This window comes from Pteropus alecto, unplaced genomic scaffold (genome assembly GCF_000325575.1).
Source record: "Pteropus alecto unplaced genomic scaffold, ASM32557v1 scaffold14, whole genome shotgun sequence".
Lineage (NCBI taxonomy): Eukaryota > Metazoa > Chordata > Mammalia > Chiroptera > Pteropodidae > Pteropus > Pteropus alecto.
The window spans coordinates 7,021,395-7,030,883 of NW_006436810.1; positions in this window are offsets into that span (position 1 = coordinate 7,021,395).

Here is a 9,489-nt window from a genome sequence, read left to right on the forward strand (position 1 = left end):
CCCCAAGTTAGGGCGATGCTGGACGTCCATCTTTGGTGATGGAGGTCTCTTTGGAGGGTGCTGGCTTCCCTGGGTCAGAGGACGGCTCAGCTCCAGGCTGCTCTGGGAGTTCCGGGACTCCTGATCAAGGCTGACAGTGGGGGCCGGTCCAGAGACACCACAGATCCAAGGACAAACATGCGCCCCTTTGGGAGTGGGGAAAGGTCCCTAGTGCCTTCTTGGGACCACTTTGGGACTAGGCACTCAAGACTCGGTGGCATTGCCCGGCTCTCGGGCTGACTTCCACAGTATGCCCTGGAAGCTTCATTGGTGACCCTTTGGGTGTTGACCGGACTGCTACAACACTGGCAATAAGCTGTCCTTGGAACCACAGCGAGACAGACACACAGAGTGATTTGGTGGCACTGGCTAAGGCAGGATCCGGCGAGATTTATCTGAGGAAGTCTTCTGGTGTGGTCCCTAGACCAGCAGCAGCAGCAGCACCTGGAAACTTGTTAGAAATGCAGATTCTCAGTTCCTAGCCCAGACCTCCTGCATCCAAGGGTGGGACCCAACAACCAGTGCTTCAACAGGCCCTCCCGATAATTCTGCTGCAGGCTCAAGTTGGAGAACCACCAAAGCAAACACTGTTTAAGTGGAAGTGTTCGCAGATGCAAAGCCAGGTGACGCTTGAAGTAAATTATAGAGGAAATGGGAGCCAGAATATAGAAAAAGGGTAAAAACAGAGAAGAAAAAAATTTCGAGCCAGTGTAGAGCGTAGGAGCTTCCTCTCTCCTGCCTGGGTGTGTGAAAAACCATAGCTGCACCTGCTCCAGGGTATTATCGGCAACTTAATACCTATCTAGAGCTTTCCACCTGCTCTGTCAAGGTTATTTGACTAAAAACAACCCTGTAGTAGTGACCTTTTATTTAGCTAATATTTCCGCCCTCACTGCCTCCAAAGCACACAGAGAAATCGGAGGGATGATGAAAATCTTTAGATTCTACTAAATGCTAAAGCCTTCCCAAACACTGTGTGCTTTTCAGAAAGAGTTTCTTTTTATTAGGATTTCAGATTATTGAAAGGTTATCTGTCTCCTGTCCCTAGAGGGATCAAAGTAAAACAAAAGAGAGGAGGACATATTGTGACGTGTGGCGTGTGCTTTCCTCCCTCCGCTGGTCCAGCAGCAGGCAGTGTGGGCAGCCAGGAGCCAGATTTGGGGGTTCTTCCTGAAAATGTCACCATGAGCCCGGGAGGCTGATGCAGGCGGCTTATCAGCAGCTGTCCCCAGAATGAAAGCGAACTCCAGTGTAAAGTAAGTCCTTCCAGATTTCTGCTGCTCGAGCTCCCGGGGTCACATGTGACTTCCTCCGCCTCAGTTTTCTTTCTGGAAAAAGAGCTTCCGGGCCTTAGTGCCTCTGACAGCCCTCTGTCCACCTCTGTCCCTTTCCCCTTCTTTCATCGTCCTCCTGGCTCTCTGCCGTGTTACGACCATCTTCACTCCCTGAATTTCCTTCTCTAATCCACACAGTTTGTGCTGTTTCATAATCTCACATTAATTTTCCTTTCATACAACAAGCCTCTTGCCTGTCTTGTTCAAGCCCACGAATCTATGCCTTGAGGTAAAAAATTGGAACTCAGAAGACCTGATCTGAATCATTAAACAAGCCACTTGACTTGAACCTCAGTTTCCCTATCTGTGAAGTGCTGACCATGTGCAGACAGAATTATCTCGTTTAATCCTACAACAACAACCCTTTGAAACAGGAACTAAACAACCCTTTGAATTAGGAATCAAACAACCTTTGGAAGTCACTGCTATCAATAACCCCGTTTTAGAGATGAGGGAAATGGGGCTCAGAGGAGTTGGGTGAGTTCCTCAAGACGGGACAGCTCGTCAGGGGCAGCGCCTGGATCGCCAAGCACACGACCCCTCACCATGACTCATTAGTGACAGTGGCCCTTCCCGCATTGCCGTTTGTCGTGAGAAGAACATGAGACAGCATCTGTAAGAACCTTTCGAAAGTGAAGCCACCATATAAAGGAAAGGAAGTATACGCTATCTTCTCAGGCTCGTAGGAGACTCCACATTCCATCCTTCCTGTCTAGTTACTGCTTCTGTTCAAGATGTCTGGTCAAACTATTTAACCAAAGTGGTCAAATAAGAGGGAACGAAAGGAAAACCATTTTAAGAGTCCCAAGCACAAACTCACAAACAGAAGCCACAGATGAACCTGAAGTGTAGGCTGGCAAGGCCAGGGCAGTAAAATAGGGCCTCCTTCCCCCATGCGGTCACAGACACCCCCTCCCCGAACCCCAGAGCAACGGCCAGCGCTGTGCGATGCTGCGGGGGCTGCTCAGGCTCTAACCCCACGGCTTTCCCTCGGCACATGGAGTTTTTTCTTCCACTTATAATTCTCTGTTTTTCCCCATTCTTATTTCTCTCTTACTCTCTAATCCATCCCCCTCTATCTTGTCACCTTTTCCCTGTTCGTGAGACTATTTGTCCACCAACATCCATTTTCTTGCAGACGCTTAATAGCTAGGCACATGTTTGCCCAGCTGGACACCATTTTCCAGCCTCCTTTGCAGGTACAGCCATGTGACCAAGCTCCCACCGACGGGAAATGAGCAAAAGCGGAGCGTGCCTCCACCTGGATGCGCCTCCTCCCTTCTGCAGCCTGGAGACCCATCCTCCACAACCTCGTGGGAGAGGCTGTGGAGCGTGCCTCCACCTGGATGCTCCTCCTCCCTTCTGCAGCCTGGAGCTGGACACGGCGGAGACCCATCCTCCACAACCTCGTGGGAGAGGCTGAAGGACGCCTTCCTACAACCAGTCACATGTGAGTGAGAGAAAGGTCTCTGGTCTTTAAAACGCTCAGTTGTTGAGTCTCTTTGCTGCAGCAGCCTTGCGTAGTCCTGATGGATACAGCTTCCCCCTGGCCTTGTCTTCCCTCTACCACGTCACACGCTTCTCTCTTTTCCATCTTCACCTTCCACGCACCTGCCAGGCTCTAGAACCTGCTCTACTTGGGACTTCCGTGCAATCACATTAACACTGGGGCTCTCTTTACCTTAATGAATAGATAAGTAAGAGAGTGTGAACCTGTCTCCATCCCAAAAGACCAATGTGGAGCAACTGTTAAAAATGAAAATTTTCTAATTATAAAAGAAACACCGGAACGAATCGGTGATTACAGCGGGGTGGCAGGATAGAAGGTTAATATACAAAAATAATTTGTTTTCCAGTTTAGCAGCAACGAACAAGTAGAATTTGAAATTACAAACACAATACCAATACATAGACTTGTTTCGCTCAGCGAAAATTACTGTTTGATACTATATTGGTAAATCCATGTCCTTATAAATTCGTCCAGACCCATAGAATGCACAACACCAAGAGTGAACTATAACGTAGCTGGTGGCGTGTGAGTGATAATGATGTGTAGATGTCGGTGTGACACAATGCGAATGAGCACTCAGGTGCGGGATGTTGCTAAGGGGGGAGGCCACACCTGTGTGAGGGCAGGGGATATGGGAAGTCTCTGTATCTCTGCTCGGGATTGCTGTGAATCCAAAACTGCTCTCGCAAAGTCCTTAAAAAGAAGGAAAATATATTCTCCATTCAGAAAACTTGGCGAGACTAATGGAAGCAAAAGGAAAAGAAATGAACCACAGAAAATAAAACTGCTCACGATTTGATTACCCAAAGTGGCGGGGTCGCGGGTGGGGGCAGGAAGCTGACTGTTACTATTTCGGTGTGTGTACTTCCAGGATTTTTTTTAATGTACACATTCACTTCTTACTTCGTATCTTAATATACATGGGTTTCAGTTGTTGATTTTGACATTACAAAACGAATAACTCTGAAAGCACATGATAGAAACAATTTTTTCTTTGGTATTTGAAAAAATATGCCTACGAGTTCACATAAAAAGAAAAAACCCTCAATAATGGCATGCCTATAAGAAAATTTCATTAAAGGTGATATCTAAAAAAATCCCTTAATAGAGTTTACAAAAAAATTCATGTCTATTTATATAATATATGCACCAATAGAAGTACTTTATATTTCCTGACACTCAACAATTAAAGAAAGACAGGCGTGTTTGCTCCATGTAATCTAGACAGAGTTGGCCTGACGGCTAGTCGTGTGGGCAGAGAAATGCTGGCTGCTTATGAGTTCAGTGACACCGATTTCATTTGTGCTCAGTTACTCCACTCCCCCCAAATTCAGATGCAAACTAGCTCTGAAACAATACAATTTTCTAGTTTCTCTGCTCATCCAGCTTTCTCACGTTACTTCAATGCCACGTCCTGTTAAAGCGTAAAAGGGCCCTCTCTACACAGGCAGAGGAACGCGCTGCCTAATTCCCTAACCTGCAGGCTGGCAGGGACCTGCGCCTGTACCCTGGATGTGGGGAGAGGGAAATGTGGTTTCCTGTCATCCCCCGAGTAGAAATGAGCGTAATCGGTATCTGATGATGAACTTCTAACGTGGTCTGCTCTGGTCCAGAAAGAGAACTTTTACTTGCTGCTGAGAGTAGGTTTGGTTAAGCTAGATGGGGGTTTTCTCTGGAGAGGAGGGGAGCAGGGTGATATTTTTTATCAGGTGTGAAAATGAGCCTATTAAGGAGTTAGCATGGATTGAGGACCAGCCATGGACCTGAGGATGTGCTAATCCCTTTGGATGGATTATTTTATTTAACCCAACCTGAAGTCACTACTATTATTTCCATAATATAACTGGGGAACGTGAGACTCGGAGAGGTTAAGTAACTTGTCCAAGGTCAGACAGCTGGTCATTGGCAGAGAAGGGTTGGAACCAAGGCCAGCTGATTCCTGGGCCTGGGCTCTTAATCGGTGCTCGAACGAAGAATAGAAGGCAATCCTTAGGGCAGTAAATTACAGGCTCTGGGAACAGAGATGCTCAAGGAAGCCTTGCAATGGCAGAACAGAGGCTGTGGCCCACTGGGCAGCTCTGTTCCACTTGATACTAGCCCCTGGGTGACAGGAGTATCACCCTCACTTACCTCCTCCTGCGAGGAGCTGTATGGGGCTCTCCAAGCCCTTCTGTGGCCTCATTCTCTCCTTGGCGTTCCATGGAGAGGGCTCAGTGCCAGTGACTAATGGGTGACCAGACCCCTGGGGCTTGTCCAGGCAGCGGACATGCTAAATGCCCTTGAACTCTCCCTTCCTTGCAAATGTCTCTAAGGAGAGAGGCAATGAGAGAAGCCTGCCACACAGCTGACCAGGGACTCTCCTGATCTCAGAAGGCTGCTTCTGGGACATCTGACCGTTGGTTCTGGGGCCAGGGGATTTAGCCCACATGTAGGAAAGAACTAGGAACCAGATCTGTGAGACCTGAGATTACCACATTAATATGCTATTTTTAAAAAGGATGTGAGAGTTGGATTTTGGGCCTGGGCTCTTGGTTTTGACCCTTCTCTGCCAGTTACCAGCTGTCTGACCTTGGACAAGTTACTTAACCTCTCCGAGTCTCACGTTCCCCAGTTATATTATGGAAATAATAGTAGTGATTTCAGGTTGGATTAAATAAAATAATCCATCCAAAGGGATTAGCACATCCTCAGGTCCATGGCTGGTCCTCAATCCATGCTAACTTGACCCTGAATGCATATCTTGTTTCTTCAATGAGAGAATACATTCTTAGCAGGCAAAATATTTTTCCTTCTTGAATTACATGCTCTTCATCCCCTCTCAACACCCAGAATCTATCTGATTCATTAAATGGCACTGAACAGTTGTCTTCAACTTGTCCTTTATCTTTCATTTGTATGTCATTGCCTTTTGTATCAGCTTTGTAGGGCTGCTGTAGCAAACTGGAGGCTAGAAGTCCAAGATCAAGGTGCCGGTAGGGTTGGTCTCTTCTGAGACTCTGAAGAAGAATGTGTTCTATGTCTCTCCTCTGGATTCCAGAGGTTTGCTGGTCACCTCTGGCATTCCTTGGCTTCTGCTGCATCATCACCCTGACCTCTGCCTTCACCTTCACATGGCGTCCCTCTTGTGTGCATATCTGTGTGCAAGTTTCCTCTTTTTATAAGAACAACAGTCTTTTTTTTTAAAGTTCTAAAAAATTTATTTATTTATTTATTTATTTATTTACTTACTTACTTACTTACTTATTTACATTTTATTTTTTTTTTTTTATCCCCCTCCCCTTTACCCTCTGGTAACCACTAGTCCATTGTTCATGTCCATAAGTCTCTGTTTGTTTGTCCTGTTCATTTGTTGCTTTTAGTTTATATCCCACGTGTAAGTGTATCATGTGGTTTTCAATCTTTTCTTTTTGGCTTATTTCACTTAGCATGATTATTTCAAGATCTATCCATGCTGTTGCAAATTACTCTTATGGCTGAGTAATATTCCATCGTCTATACATACCACAGCTTCTTTAGCCAATCATCTATCGTAGGACATTTCAGTTGTTTCTATGTCCTGGCCACCGTGAATAATGCTGCTATGAATGTCGGTGTGCAAATATCTTTTTGGATATGGGTTTTCAAGTCTTTGGGGTGAATACCCAGTAGAGGAATTGCTGGATCATAGGGTAGGTCAATTCTTAGTTTTTTGAGGAACCTCCATACTGTTTTGCATAGTGGCTGTACAAATTGCAGTTCTACCAGCAGTGTATGAGGGTTTAAGGACACGTCTTATTTGATTAGGGGCCCGCCCAGCTCCAGTGTGACTTCACCTTAACAAATTATTTTTATAAGGACCCTATTTCCAAATAAGTCCACACTCTCAGGTATGGGGTGAGGACTTTAATGTAATAATTTGCAGGAAAGAAGAGACACAATTCAATGCATAACATCTTTTAAAACTTGGCATTTCTAATAAGGCATTTCCAGAGGCTCTTTAAGACAATAGTTTCTGCTGTGAAAGAGGAGATGTATAAAAGAACCTTAAAAAAAAAAAAAAAAAAAGCGAAACTGCTTCTCAAAAGATAGCTGCCATTAAAGACATGAAAATATGAAATCGCCCACAGGAAAACCATTCCCCTCACTCTGGAGGATGACAGACAGCCTCGGCGTGGGAACCGAGCGCATTTTGTCCACGAAATCTATTATTTTTACAATGCATTTTGAAATAGGCTGCGATGCTGTAAATTTGCTTCCCCCACCCTCACTCCAGCTCCACTGTTTGCTCACAGACAGATGAGGAAGGCTCTTTGCCTTCCCCCTGCTTGTAAGCGCCCAGTCTCAGCATCTCAGCCTTGGATCTACCCAGGGGTGGGTTTGCAGCCAGGCCCTGCAGCCGGGGATGGGGGTGGGGATGGGGGTCCTTTCATTTGGCTTCACAGCCTCTCCCGTGTTGTATGCAGATTTCTGACACACTCCGTTGTTTGGATGGCCGTGTAAACTGTGGCACGGCTGCAGCTGACCCGTGCCAGGCAGGCGATGGAACTGGGTGGCCATGGAGGGGCAGCCGGTATGGGGGCTGGACCGTGAAGGCCAGTGGGACCCAGCCTGGACACACGGCTTGGAGAGGGGAAGGACAGTGCACCCAGGACAAGCTGTCCCTCACATTGTGTGTTTCGTCGGGAGGGTCGATGTGTGACCCTTTGCTTGTCCCACCCATCATGTCACTGGGACTCCTTTGTACTATTCCTGTCGCTGACATTGTCTGGCAATTCCCTTTCTAAAAAGCCAATCAAAGAGCTGTGGGGTGGGGGTGGGAGGCAGGGAGAGAAGACACGAAAGTGGCTGGGCCCCGGGGATGGCCGAGAGGCCCTGTTCAGAGCAAGGCTGAAGGCTCACTCGAGCGCATGAGGCGACTTCCAACACCACTCGCGTGGCCTGGCCGGGTGCTAAGGAACGGAGGGACCGAGGTGAAGACTGGTGCCCACGACCCACCTTCAATCCCACCTTGGCCCTGTCTTCACGTCCGGGCGGGTTACCCACCTCCTCTCTCCACTGTCTCGACCCTTCTCCGAGAAAGAGTTCATGAAGGTTTACTCTGATGGGATCAATGTTTGCCTTGGGGTCAAGGCCCTCTTGTGGTTTGCTTTCTGGGCCATCCATTTATATAATAGTAGTGCACATGACATCATGTTGGGGCTGCAGCCAAACTTCTCCCCAGTTTTCTGACCTGCTTCTCCCGAATCCCCAGGGAGGTCTGGCCGGCCTCCTGCTCATGCAGGGTCCCGTTCTGTTTCAATCCCTGGCTGCCCTGCCTTCCTCTCCCACGTCCATGTTCTGTTCTAGGTTCTGTCTCAACTTCCTGCTTGATTTGCCTCCAACCCCCTCACTCCCATGGAGTCTAATCTGCTTTGGGTCGTCCCAGTGCTCAGGGAAGAGTCTGACCAGGAATATCGAAGCTAGGGGCAGGTGCCAGTGCTGAGGGCCAGCGTGGGTGGGTGGAGCAGAGGAGAGCGAGATGGGTGGGGAAGGGCTTTGGTCAAGAAGGAAATGTCAGCGATCGCTGGTGAAATCTGAGCCAAAGAAATGGCAAAATCCCAAGTCCGAGGAAAGCCCAAGGTGACAGGCAGCTGGGGCCACTGTAGATGTAATGAGACACCACACGTGTTGAATCTGGATGAGATGCGTAGAGAGACATCTACTGAAGTTGGATGGATTCTGAAGGCCTATGACGATATTTGAAGTCTGGCTTCTGGTCAACCTGGCTGATCAGTTGCGCCTCTGATTCCCAACCGTTCAGTGGGCTCTTGGAGACTGGATCTACCTTGGCTCCCTCTTCCCCAGGCTCTTGTGGGTCCTGCCTCTCACCTCCAGCATCACTGCAAAAGGCATGTGGTTTACATGACTGGACTGGCCTTGTCTGAGCAAAGTAATGAGTTAAATAGTGATAACATTGGGATTCTTCTCTCTGGAGGGTCTTTGGGGTTATGTGGGTGCTTTGGGCAGCAAAAACCTTGACTCATTGGGGATCATGATTCTAACAGCCCCCCGATCCCCAGAACCCACTTCTGAGCAACAAGTCGCAAAGCCTTGCATTTGGGATTCTGACTTCTCTCGACCTCATTCCGTCTCTTTTGCTCAGTCACCTGTTCTTGTGTTTCCTGATACTTATGGCTAGATTGAGCAGCGGGCCCCAGAACTTGGCTTAGTTTATGGGTGCGAAGCAGACTTCGAAGACTTTCGATCTTTCCTGAACCATGGGTATTGATTTCTTGGTAGCATGAGAGATAATAAGTGAGACAGGCGTCTCAGGTCTACTCCTCCCCTATAAATCAGCATGAAACCATGGAGACCACGACTGCCGGGATCAATAAGACAGGGAGACGACAAATAGGAGAGAACTGGTGTGAACGTGGAATGAATCCCTCTCATATTTCAGATCAGAGACCGCGAGAGTGTGGCCAGACAGCGCAGTACCTCCTTTTTCGCGGTATACATTTCCTCGTTTCACAGAGGGCTCTTCCATAGTTGTTTTCCTTGAGGGTAGTTATCCCATTTCTCAGCTGAGTGCTTGGGGCGCCCTGCTGGTTGATACCTGACCAGGTTGAGGGTGGACCCTGTTCTTTT